Raw genomic sequence first — 10898 nt, 5'->3', positions numbered from 1 at the left:
AGCAGTAATGATGGCCTGATCTATTTGTGTGACTTTATTCCTGTCCAACTGGACTTCCTGACCAGAGAGACACTGGACGATGTTAAATTTCAAATGAAATGAAAGTCAATAACCCAACATGGCGACGTGACCCTGCTCAATCACTGTTGATCATCGGGATTCTTTGGGTTTTGTCTAGAATATTGATATTCATGTAGATAAGATAGATGAGATCGTCCTCCTGTATTTGTAGGGGTTAGTTGTAATAAAGGAAGCTAAAATAAACCAAAACCACAATATCAGATTGTTTTGTTAAATGTAAATGTAATTTCAACTTTGTGAATTAAACTCTGCAGACTTCAGGAACTTTTCATCTTCTGGCAGCTGCTGGCATCGGACCTCATCCGCTCCAACCAATGAAACCATATGCTGCTCAATTAGCTCAAAACAAACAAGATGAGACATTGACCCGGTCCAGAGTCGCGCTCCAAGTCAGCAGCTGCTGTCCTGTTGTGGTGGGCGATGTAAGGGAGGCGACTTGGGTGGTAAATCCCTCCATGCTGCTCCGGCTGTGAGCAGAAATACTCAAAATGTGTTTTTCTGGACTTTTCAGTGCCATCGTCCCATCGTGACTCAGATACGGAAAAATGAAACTCAGCTGCTCTGACATCTGATTATTACCGGGTGCCGGGCAGGTCAAGGTCATTTCCATTCATTCGTGGGCCCAAAGTCGGCCTCACAAACAGCCACAGAACAGTTTCTGCTCTGTTGACCTTTCTGCAAGGAGTTCCAATATTATTAATGTTGTTCATGTTTAAAAAGGTCTGGACGCTCACAGTCTGTATTCTGAAATTCAGAAAACTGAATGTCAGGACTTTGGGAACTTTGTGATGTCACAACAAAGCAGAAGAACTCATCAGATTCTCTCTTCTGATTGGCTGATGGGGTGAGAAGGCTTTTAGCTCATAAGGAGATATCAACCCTTCAAAATAAAAGACCGGAGAAGTTCAGATATGAACCATTCATGTAGAATGTGGAGCTTTGAAGATCCAGACCTGGATCAGGGACACGTGAGGACCTTTGAGGCGTGGGGAAGGAGTGAGTCGTGGTCTGAGTGTTTGCCTCGTCCTGATGCAGCCATATTTGACTCTGTGCTGCTGTTCCCATAAATGCCCCGAGGGGTGGTGGGGAGGCAGCAGTTGCCCCCCCCCCCCAACACTCAGCTGTTACACCTGCTTGGGGGCTTGAGGCAGCGACACAAAGGGTGCAGTATTGCTGAGGGGTTTCGCCCCACGCCTCAGATTCTCGGAGCGCCTCAGTAACCCGAGACGCTGCAGGCCGAGGCTGAAAACAAATTCTCAGACCCGTACTTCTGGAAAAGCTGCCATGGCCTAACCACGCCCTCTACCGGGAACTTCTCTGCAAATGTTGTGTTCAGAGCGCGTCTGAAATCTCTGTTCTCCCATCTGAGGCCGGACTCTGTGATGGGCGTCTACACGGCCTCAGACAGCGGCTCGTCTTCAGAAACCTGTACGTACAAAGAAAAGGGAAATAAATGCCATTCTTGATGCACCAAAGGTCGCTTTCAGTGACCTTTGGTAGGGGGAGGGGGGGCGTGCTCTGTGAGAAGAATGTGCATGTGTCCCCGCCACCTGTGGCTGGAAAGTGATTTGCTGCCATGAGGTGAACTGACGCAGAGAGCGAGTCTTCATTAGTGTCACGGTTACTGGCAGGATGAACCAGATGACCTGAGCTGACCACTCCACAGGTTCCTCAGGAGGTCACGGTGGGGGGGGGCTGGGAATGCAGCCTGTGAAAGTGGGAGGGAGGGAGGGTTAGCGTTTGTCGACCGATTTACAGCCCAGCACAAGGCCGCAGCGTATTTCAGAGCAGTGCAGTCTAAAAGGTAAACGGTCTGGTCTGTCGTCCTAAACCAGGTCCAGGGTCCGTGTTAATCCGCTGAAAGCCTCAGAGGTCTCAGTCCAGAGAAATGCTCACAGCCTGGATCCAGAAACTGAACCTGGAATTCTGGCACTTTATGATGTCACAACAAAGACACAAACACATGCCTAGATGGGGGACACAAAACACAGAACAACAAGGAAGCAACAATAAGATGTAAAGTGTCCGAGCTGCGTCGTATGGCTGATGCCACATTGACATCATTGGGCTTTTTTCTCTGTCAGTTACTGAAGACTTGAAACTGGAGACCATAAACTCACCAGGACAATGTTTACTGCTCATAAATAAAAGGAGGAGGGACACTTTCCCATAGATAGATGGAATTTGTGGAACTACAATGTTGTGATGATGACTCCGTCTCTGCAGCACCTTTCAGACTCTGGACCGGCCCGGATCATCTGGACCCGTCTGGCACTCGGTTCTTCTGGTCCAGGAGAGAGGGCGGCCTGCGGTGGCTTTCACCTCTGGACCCCTCAGTCTAAACACGGCGGGTTAGTGTGGGAACGTGGAGCAGACTTCCTGCACGCATCTGAAAAAACACTGCGCTTCCTTTTGATTCAGTAATAAATAGCTGTGACCTCTGACCCCTGGGCCTTCTTCACAAATAATTGGAGGGCAGTTCTTGTGATGCAGCCGGTCTTTCACCTTGTCAGCAAAATGCAATTGAGACTTTTTACTGTCACTCTTATTTTGACTTAAAGTCCAATAAAGCTGAATATTTGCTCTTTTAATCACATAAAACATCTTAATAAGCAGGAAACGATATTTTCCGACAGACGTTTGGCTGCTTTTCACTTTCATCAAACTTTAATTAAAGACTAAGCCTCGTTTTTTCAGACTCAGACCAAACACAGCTGTCCACTCCACTGAATCACACAGATAATCTTTGAGACAAAAGACTCGAAGTCAACAGTTTCACCTGCAGCTTTAATCAACATCTGTCATATTAATAACAAAATGAAGGCATCGTTCTGGAGGAAAACTCGATCTTTTGCTGTAAAAAAAAACTAAAACAAATTGAATGAAACAGTCAGAGTGAAACTGTTCCTGTGTGATGAACATCCAGTGGCTCCAGTTCAGCTTTCTTTTTCCCGGGAAAACGTCTGAGCTGCGCAGGAACTGAAGCGTTTCAGCTTTTCAACAGACCAAGACAACCGCGATATGGATGAGCGGAGTAACTTTAACAGTCTGATGATCGAAATGTCAATGCAGGTCAGATATTCAGAGCAAAAACAGCACTTAGAGGAAAATAGATCAGAAAAAGGGGCGTGGATTCAAAAATCCAAGATGGCCGACAAACTAAACTTATCGTGTGTTTGATGAGTAAATGTGACGGAGTCATTATCATCTGAATCACACCTGTTTACAGCAGCAGTGAATACAAACCAGCAGAGGACGTACGGAAGCCCGGAGGTGCCGATCTGAGGGAGGAAACGTGATCAGGCTGTGCTGTGGCTGTTTGTGGGCCTCATCATAAACCTGCAGCTTCACCTCCACGTTTAACTCCATTTTGCTTTTTTTATTAATTCATGAAGAGTTTTTGGGAAAAAGTGTCTTTTGTTTCACACATTTCAGAGAGAGGCTGAAGTGGGCAACTTTTTCTTTCTGCGGTTTTCTTTGTAACTCCTTTAATTGCTCGTTTGTCTGCGTGCGCCAACACTAATGACTCCAGACTCTGTTTGCCGTGCTGCACATGGGCACACACAGAAACACACCCGTGGGATCGTTGTGTTATTTTCTCCCTGCTTTAATTGGTGCTGGTGTTGGTGGGCGGCTCTGGCAGCCCACCCTGGACTCTGTCTATCAGCTTATAAATCTGGCAGCGGAGCAGATCGGCAGCTGATGTGGCCAGCAGACGGAGCAGAGAAGGAGGAAGACTGGGGAAGTTCGAGACAGTCTGAGGACACTTCTGACCGGGGCAGTTCAACCCTGTTTGTTGCCCCCAGTGGTTGATAAACATGAAACCAACTCTACATGTTCCGCTTTAGAAATATCGACTAATGAAAGAAGATGATGGAGTTCAGCAAACAGAACGAGTCACAGAGAGAACAAGTGCAAAGCTGCAGAGAGACAGCTGTGGAAACAGAGAGATGTGAGGAAAGGTGGCGAGGACGAGAGGGAGGGGTGAGAAATAACAGAAGAAGAAAAAACAGGAGGAAGTGGGGGTAGGAAAAGGAGGGAAAGACGACACGGTGGTCCTCAGACGTCTGCTCTTCCTCCTCATCATTCAGTCTTCTCTCCTCGTGTCATTCCTCTGTCTGAATCGCTGTCTCTGGCTTCCTCTGCGTTTCCCGGCGTGTTTCGGAGAAGAAGGAATCCCAGTTCGGCATCACTGGAAGGAATAATTCATCAGGAGATCAAGCTGCTTCCCTCAACATGCAGCTCACTGACGGAGCGTCTGTTTACACAAAACATAAATCACTGAAAAACCTTTTCAGAGCCACAGCCACCCCCCTTTTCATCTCTTTGCTTTTCCTTATAAACCTGTCATTTTTAAAAATGTCTCCACGGATTCAGCTGATTCTCTCGGACTCAGTAATACTCTGTTCTCTGTAACAGAAAACAAGAACAAATTAAAAACACACTCTGAATGTTTCCTTCTTTTCCACAGAAAAGCTCCTCTCATGTGTTTGGGTCTGATCAGCAGTTCTGCTCATTAATGATGAAAAATCAGCTCCAAATATCTGATTGTCTTTATTCTGTCAACACAATAAACTCACAAACACACAGGACTGATCCCAGATGAAGAACCATTACAGAGCTTCTAAATGTCTGTCTCCATGTCTGTGGACTTCTCGGTGCTCCGTGTTGATCGAATTCAGACTTATTCAGTTCTGTCTTTTGTTTTTGTTGCTCCGACTGATTCACAAACAGCTTCTCAGATTCTGTTGATAAGTCGGAGGTGTTGAACAAACAAAAGAGCTCAGCCACACATAATGTGACCGCGGTGAGATTTAACTGCTGACACAAAATAATGAGGTGCAGGGAATAATGACTCAGCATTTCCTGCTGCAGGTTTACGATCCTCCGCCTCCCCAGAAACAGCTCCCCAGAGCTGTGTGATGGCTCACACCGACCTTACATCGAGGTCACGGTGGATGAAATCTTAAAACACAATCTTAAAATATTTCACCAACAATGGCCCAGCAGCTGGTCGACACGAGGGAACGTGAAGCAGCAGCCACATGTGGTGGAGACCAAACAAGAGCAAATATTCATCAGGTGCAGATGTGACTTTGACGGGTAAGAATCCATAAACTATCATTAGCTTGAACGTTAACAGCTATTTACTAACTCCAACTGTCTCTAACAATCCTGAATCCTGATGAAATTCTTGTTAAGACCAATGAAAGTGTTAAAGTTGATTCTGACTCTGAATTCCTGGACAAATGTTGCCCGTTCCCGTGAACTCACATTACTAACAGCTCGTTATCACCGACTGTCAGTCAGCCTCCTGTGATGTCACCTGTCAGTTGTTAGTCGGCTCCGCCATCTATCTGTCTGTCAATCACACAGTAGCCCCGCCCCCTGACTCCTCCCCTCCCTCTAAATGGAGCTTCATTTAAAACATGAACATCCTGTTGTATTTCAGGCTGAGACCAAAAACTCTTCAGGGAGGAGGAGGGACATTTTCCCGTAGACTTCAATACTATCTGACTTCTTTTTCACCCCCTTTTGTTTAGGAGACAAAATGAAAGTTTAACGCACTTAACACATCATTTTAAGTTTGTGGATGTTCCGGCTCTGTACGCAGGCAGAGGACTCAGGGGAGCAGAGCACCGTGGGAAATTAGGAGTTCCCCTCCGTCTCCACTCTGGGGAACGGAAGATGGAGGCGGACGGTGGGAAGCTCCATGTGGACGTTTGTCTTCAGTGATGCAGGAACAGAAACTCTGATCCTCAAAACATCTACCTCTGCTCCTGAGGAAGAGGAGGAGGAGGAGGAAGAGGAGGAAGAGGAGGAGGAGGAAGAAGAGGAAGAAAGGGAGGAGGAGGAAGAAGAAGAAGAAGAGGAGGAGGAGGAGGAGGAAGAGGAGGAAGAGGAGGAGGAGGAGGAAGAGGAGGAAGAGGAGGAGGAGGAGGAAGAGGAGGAAGAGGAGGAGGAGGAGGAAGAGGAGGAAGAGGAGGAGGAGGAGGAAGAGGAGGAGGAGGAAGAAGAGGAAGAAAGGGAGGAGGAGGAAGAAGAAGAAGAAGAGGAGGAAGAGGAGGAAGAAGAGCAGGAAGAAAGGGAGGAGGAGGAAGAAGAAGAAGAAGAGGAGGAGGAGGAAGAGGAAGAGGAAGAGGAAGAGGAGGAGGAGGAAGAAAAGGAGGAGGAGGAGGAGGAACAGGAGGAAGAAGAGGAAGAGGAAGAGAGGAGAAGGGGAGGAGGAGGAGAGGAAGAAAGGAGGAGAAGAAGAAGAAGAAGAAGAAGAAGAAGAAGAAGAAGAAGAGGAACAGGAGGAAGAAGAAGAAGAAGGGGAAGAAGAAGAAGAAGAGGAGGAGGAGGAGGAAGAAGAGGAGGAGGAGGAGGAGGGGGAAGAGGGATGCAGGGAGACTACACCTTACCTCCCTCCCTTCCTCTCCTTCTTCCTCCCTCTCTCTCTGCCTCTCTTCACTCCACAGCGGCAGCAGCTCCACTCACCACCACACACCGCTGCTGTCACTGGGACACAACACACTAACACACACACACACACACACACACCCTCACACACACACACACTCACACACACACACACATACACCCAGACGCCCTTGGACTGCTGCAGGCGAGGTGAGTGGGTAAATATTTGAAACCTCCTCTGAGTTGTCTGTCTGTCTGTGTGTGTATGTGTGTAAAATATTCAGTTATAAGTTTTTGTGTATTTGTTGTTCAGTGTGTGTACATGTGTGTCTCTGCTGGCTGTTTGCATGTCTGCATCTGCTGTCTGTGTAAGTGTGTGTACACACAGCCCTTGTTGTGTGTCTGTGTGTATTTACGAGGTTCAGCAGAGCCAATCAGACTTGTGTTTTGCAGCAGACCAAAACAAATCCACATAATAATGCTGACTCTCTTTCAGAAGTGTGGATTTTGTGCAGATGTGTGTGTGTGTGTGTGTGTCTGGAGAAGCCAGAGTCTGTCTGGAAACTTGTCAGCTGTTGGGCGAAGTGTGTGTGTGTGTGTGTGTGTGGAGGCTAACTTCGGTGCCAGTGCTGCTTGTCAAACTGGATTCTGGTTTTTGTGGCTGTGAGCTGCTGCTGCAGAGTTGAAGGTTAAAAGCTGCTCCGTGGAGTTTCACTTTCTGAGGCTCGTCTTCAGCCTGTCAGTGTTACAGAGTGCGTCAGATGCGATCATCTGCAGGTGGAGATTCCCCGGATGCTCGTCGGTCTGCGGATGTTTGGGCTCAGGAGTAGAGCTAATGTTGAATGTGTGCAGCTCATTATCACACAACCAGCATCTAAAGTCCATCACTCGCCTCAGAACCTCTTCAGACTCTTCAGCCTTCACTGAACATTTAAATGTGTTAATAACCGGCTAGAGACCTTTAAATCCTCATTACTGTCGACGCCAGCTTCATATCTCTCTCTGGCATCTCTGACATCACCCATCAGTAGAAAGGATGTTTGGAGAGGAAGGTGGAGTCACCTGCTGTGAACCCTGATCATCAGGAAAACCTTTACTGAGCTTCTAAATCAGGCAGGAGTGTGGTCATGTTCCCATAGACTTCAATACAATCTGACGTCTTTCTACAGCCAGTGGAGTCGCCATGACGGTCAGTAGATAGAATGAAGGTTCAAGGCTCTCCGGCACTGACTGCCAGCCAACAAAAGTCTTTTCGGTTTTCTTTTGTTGGGAGAAATCAGCCGTTTTCACCAAAGTTCTTCCAAACGGGGAGCATCAGATTTATTTTCTCTGACTGTCAGTGAACGTCACACAGTTGAACTGAGCGCTGGGCGCCTTCCTGGGAAAACCGGCCACTCAGAGCGAGTCAATAAATAGGTCAGAGTTCAAGTGTGAGCAATTTTACCCAGCCTCTGTTTGCCCCGGGGGCAACTAAACTGCACTGACCTCCCCTCCGCTTCAGGCTCCTCCTCCACGCCGTCTGTCTTTCTGTCTGCCCAACCGCCCAAAAGGAAGAAATGCTTTTTTTGTCATGGAGCAAAACGCAGAAGGGATGAGTTGGCCCTGACATCCAGACAACACAACACAACACAACACACACACACTATTTACCAAAATGTCAAACCACTTTTTCATGTCTCGGATATTTAAAAGAAATTAAAAGTGGATTTAACTGTTAAACATCCTGTCCGTGAACAGAGTTGTGCGGATGTTGTGCGCTTGACGTTCATTAGTGTGCGTTTGTGTGCGTCTGTCCAAAGATCCAATGCTGATTTAATCGGGTCAGCCTTTGTGGTTCGGAGTCTTCGGCTGCTGAACGGCAGCTTCAGCTGAAAGGGCTGAATGAGAAATAAACAGAAATAAAACCGTCGTCACTGTTAACTGATGCTTTCTTTTTTAAACCAGAAGATCTTTTATCATGAATTCATTTATTGATTATTTTAGAAATCAATAGTTTGATCTGACATTTCTTGTTCACTTTGAAAACAGAAGAGGAAAAAAGCAGCAGCTGTTTTTCATCTCAAGAGTCAAACATTTAATTGAAACTCAAAGTTATTAATTCAGGCTCATCGTTCAGACACCTGCCAAGCCTTTTCATTTCAGTCTGCTGCTGTCTGTCTGCCTGCCGAGGTTGCCGGCGCTACACAAACAAGACAGCGAGGCGAGGGGCCCCGGGGGGCCGCAGGGGAGAGGGAGGGGGGGACGGAGAGGACAAGGGGACTGTGTTTACTTTTGTCCTGAGGGCCTTCCCCGCCCGGCTGGATGACAGGAAGGGGGAGGGGGGCGGAGGAAGACCCTGTCTGGATGAGCAAGAGGCAACAAGCCCGTTTTGGTTTTCAGTGTGTGTTTGTGGGCTCTTATACTTGGACTGTTTGTGTTGCACCGGATTGTGTTTGGATGTTCTAGAGAAATGATGACATTTCCACACAACAGGCAAAGAGAGGACAGGAAAAATGAATTCACCCAACTGAGCCGGCATCACATGGAGTCCAAACGATGAGGACTGTTGGGCGAAGCGAGGACGTGTAGTTGAGGCACACGATGACAAAGCGATCGGAGGTCCTCAGTCAAAGCTAACCTCTGCAGTGAAGTGAGGACGTCTCTGAAACAGGATCTGTGACAGCATGAGGACACCCACTCTGTCTCAGTGAAGACAGTCCATGTAAGCAAACATGTAGTGAGAACAAAAAGACGATGTGTGATGAGGTGAGGCAGGAGTCTGAGGAATGTGAGGACGCTGTGGTGAAGAGCCAAACGAGGACAAAGCAGGGAGAGCAGAACGGGGACATTTGGACGTTTTGATGAAACGAGGACGAGTTCTGGACGCAGGTTCAGCTCTGATGACCAACATTAATCTGCAGTGTCCAGCGTGAGAACTGTAGGAGTCGGTGTGTGTGTGTGTGTGTGTGTACTTTCGGGCCTAGGCGTTTGCATACCTGTACGTGCACACAGCTTGTGCACGTGTGCGCACTCAGTCACGCCGCTGGCTGAGCGTAGACACATGTGTGGCTGTGTCTGACTGAGTGTGTGTGTTTGGCAGCTGGCGGGACTCCAGCTGCGTCTGGTTGGATAATGAAGTCCAGGTGCTGCTGCGCCTGCTTTAAGACACCTGTCACTGATATTTAGTGCCAGAGAAAGCCAGACTGCAAACAGGGCGAGACGAGCTGTTTGCTTATTTTAACAAGGCTGCCTAACTGGACCTGAGGACTCGGGACTCCGTCTGTGTACGTGGAAGTCGACGTGTACGTACGTGATCTCCTTCAGCTCCGCCAGAAGCTGCTGATTCAGACGTGTGTTTCTGCATCTGTTGTACGTTTGCATATATTTGTGTCGACCGCAGGTGAACACGTCGGCCTCTGAGTGTTTCAAAGTCAAATTCCTGATGCAGAGGGCCGACACTTCTGAATGTCCATTGAAGCAGCAGGATTCTGTTCAAGCTTCAAAGCTCAAGATGTTTTTATAGTTTTCCACTTTCTGCCAGCGGTCCCCAACGCCACCAGCCGCTTTCATTTCACAGACACATAAAAACAAAGAGTACAGACACACGACTCACCATGAGGCTGAATGATGTTCTGAAGGCTTCACTGGCTCATTTAGCTGTGAATGCGTGTTTAAGTGGGACTCCTGATATTGTCTTTTAAACACAGCTTCTCCTTTTTCCGAAGAAGCTCTCCAAAGACCTTTGATTTTTTGCTAGCTTGTGGGCTAAATTTTTTTGATGGACGCGCGAGACAGAGACGGATGTATGTGATAATTAATAAAGCTTCTTTTTATTCAGCCTCTTTGTGTGGTGGTCTGGTGGCTGACAGTGAGGCCGAGCGTCTTCTGGTCAGTTTATTTTACTGACAGAAAGATGGTCTCACCTTCTTTTCCTTTATTAAAACTATGTTTTTTACAATGAAGTGAGGCGTAATGGTGAGAAATGTGATGACATGTTTTGGTAAATTTAGAAAGGAAATTGGATTATGCTGCAGGAGTGGAGGAATTACAGGGATGATTTTTTTTTTGTTGTTGCTTTAGTTTGTTTTGCATTGCTTCATGAATCCAAACCCCCACAAAGTACCAGGATCCACATTTTTCAGAGCAGACTGCTTCAGTGAGTCCTCTATACAGGCTCAGAGGTTTTAAGTACACAGTCTTTTCCTGTGTGTCTGACATCTACGTTTCCTTACAGGCTGCCTTCATATAGCGCAGCAGACAAAGGCCTACCTGTGTCGAGTCCAGGGAAACTTACCTTGGTTCTTCCAGCTCTACTGAGACTTGTTTAACTTTTACATGGGCCCCTCTGCTGTCCAACTCCCGTCTCCCAACACCCGTGGCCTCTCAACAGCCTGTCTGTGTCACCCTCCACCTGCCAGCGCCAACGCCGACTGCCA

This window comes from Echeneis naucrates, chromosome 9, assembly GCF_900963305.1.
Source record: "Echeneis naucrates chromosome 9, fEcheNa1.1, whole genome shotgun sequence".
Taxonomy (NCBI): domain Eukaryota; kingdom Metazoa; phylum Chordata; class Actinopteri; order Carangiformes; family Echeneidae; genus Echeneis; species Echeneis naucrates.
The sequence above is the reverse complement of the archived record's forward strand: the minus strand, read 5'-3'. Positions refer to the sequence as shown.